Source organism: Marmota marmota, unplaced genomic scaffold (genome assembly GCF_001458135.2).
Source record: "Marmota marmota marmota unplaced genomic scaffold, marMar, whole genome shotgun sequence".
Taxonomy (NCBI): Eukaryota; Metazoa; Chordata; class Mammalia; order Rodentia; family Sciuridae; genus Marmota; species Marmota marmota.
The window spans coordinates 35,537,398-35,539,971 of record NW_026000082.1 but is presented as its reverse complement, the minus strand read 5'-3'; the positions used below and the strand labels follow the sequence as shown (position 1 = coordinate 35,539,971).

Genomic DNA, 2,574 nt, shown 5'->3' with positions numbered 1-2,574 from the left:
AAAAAAAAAAAAAAAAAAAAAAAAAAACACCTAGAAAATGGATCTCAGAGACAAATCTGTGCATGAAGAGTATTCTGTTCATCACTACTGAATTGGTCATTGTTTGTGGGCCTTTTCAGGAGAGCTGAAAAACACATTTCTTAAGAGAAAAATGCATTTTTTTTTTTACTGCTACCTAATTCAGATGTTTACCTTAAGCTTCTTTTATACTTAAAACTTTTTCTCATATATTGAAAAAATCTTGGTTCCCAATGCTACTAACATAATCACTTATTTACTTTATCTCACAGTATCAATTTCAAAACAGCAACATCAATATTACAACTAACAATAAAACTTAAGAATATAATTGTATTTCTATGCTGTTTTAATTGTTCTTGGACTATATCTCATTAGGGTGGTATAGTCAAAATACTTCTAAAGCCATATGAAATAATTTTCTTGAAGTGGCTATGCCACCAATCTGAATGATAGATGGTTCATTTTCAGGTGTTTTTAATTTTCATGTAGTGTTTCATGCTTTTTTTGAACTATTTTACAAATATGCAAAAACATTTATAAGTCTCCAGAATAATAACTAAGAAGTCTCATTTGCATCCTTATCCCCAATCTACTCATAAGCAACCATTTTAGAAATCTGGGATTTATTCCATTGTTTGTCTTTTAAATATGAGTAATTAATATATTTCTCTCTCCCCATTACGCACACAGAAGATATCAAGCACAAAATAAGCACTAATATACATCTTGCTTATTCATCTAACAACATATATGGAGATCATACCATATAAATATGGTGATCAGTATATAAATCTTCCCCATATCTTTTTATGGCCACATAATACTCCACTCTGTATGTATTATATTCAACCAGTTCTTTAGTATCAGAAATGTGAGCATTAATGCACACAGTGTTGCTGTATTTTAGCCTATATTGCTAGGATAAGTTTCAAGAAGTCTAAGGTCTGGACCTACTGGGTCAAAGGGTAAATACATATGTAATATGGCTAAATCTTGCCAAATTTCTTTGAGAAAGTCTATCATTTTGCCTTCCCATCAGCAAGGTGTGTGATGCTGGCCTCAGGTGTATTTTTATACCATATCAAATTGAGGAGGCTGCAGAGATGAATTACAGACAAGGGTCTTGTTCTCAGGAATTCTTGTTTAGAAGAAAGCAAACAAATAACAAAATAATGATATACCATAATAAGCAGGGACAGATTTACCCTGAAGCTAATAAAACTTAAGCTTCAGAGTCCTCACTTGCAGGGACCCTTTCAAATGTCCCAACAATGTGTTCTCAGAGTCACTTTGTCATCTTTTTCCTAAAGAGGACGCCCCCAATTATTTAAGTTTCAGGCTAAGCAACACTTAAATCCACCTCATCTAGAGTCAGCCTATCTAGTGGGGGCAGGGATTTCAAATCTGTTCTGCAGCCAGCTTGAGAGAGCTTGAGAGGAGGGGCTCCTATATTTAATGACTGAGACAGACAAAAGGAAAAGGTCACTTGGACCAAGCAATCTGACCCATCAAAAAGCCACACTGGTATCTAACCAGCTGTCTACAGAGCCATCCATAATCTCCCCTACTTTCCAGGGCAGGAAACAAGTTTTGGCTGGTGTCAGTATTTCCAGCAAACAGATGAAGACAGGTATAAAAATGGTGCTGGGTACAAAAATCGGAACAGATCACCATCTGTGTTTTTTGTTGCTGTTGGGTTTTTTTTTTTTTTTTTTTTTGGTGGCAGGGAGAGTTGTGACACCAGGGAATCTGGTGTTCAAAACTGACTCCTTTTGGTCAAATGAGGCAGAGGTTGGCTTCCTTCTCTGTAAAAATAGGGTTAGTAATAAAGCCTCCCTCTTGTGAGGTTTGGTTAGCTTGAGAGAGATCATTTATATAAAAACCTAACCTGGTCTCAGACTCAGAAGGCCATATTTGGAAGACAAGAAATAAAATGGTCGATCCTGAGAGCTGAGACAGGAATTCTTCCGTCCATTATGCCTTAGACAGTACTGGATCAAGAACCCCCACCTTCCTCACAAACCCTAGGTGCACGAGAATCGGGGAAGGAGTGGACATTTCTCAGGCTTACTGATGTGTGTAACTAACTGGATGGCCGATTGGTCCAGGTCTCTGAGTGACCGTCCGCCCGGGGTTGGCAGTCAGGCCGATGCATGCCGGGATCTGATTGACAGATGTGGGGTAGCCGAAGGACTCCGGCGGCCAACGCGCCCACTGAGTGCTCGCCCCCAGGACAGCCGTCCTGGCTGTCAATCCCGGCCTAGCCGGGCTCAGACCGTGGCTCCTTCTGGCGCGCCGTCCCAGCTGGATTCCGACCCTCTTCTCGGAACCCGCCAGGCCTGGAGTCGCGGACGCTGCAGCCAGGTGCGGGCGCCCCCGCGCCCGGTAGGGCGCCCCGACTCCCAGCGGCCGAGGAACAATGAGGCGCGGGCTTCTTTAAGGGAGATACCACCGCGCCGGCGGAGCAGGGGACGGCGTCTTCCCAGATGATCGCACCCAGCCCCGCGCCGCCGCCTCGGCAACAACGCCGCCCGCAAACATGGCTCAGTGACT

The 2,574-nt window shown here is 42.4% G+C and overlaps 1 long non-coding RNA gene across 1 annotated transcript in view; it reads right to left on the bottom strand.

Annotated features, from left to right (window-relative positions):
• Positions 1-2,568, bottom strand: part of LOC125620464 — a 12,430-nt gene extending 9,862 nt beyond the window's left edge. Inside the window, exon 1 of the long non-coding RNA XR_007352156.1 lies at positions 2,093-2,568. This is a non-coding gene — a long non-coding RNA (uncharacterized LOC125620464). The remainder of the gene's footprint in view (positions 1-2,092) is intronic.
• Positions 2,569-2,574: the final 6 nt, after the last annotated feature.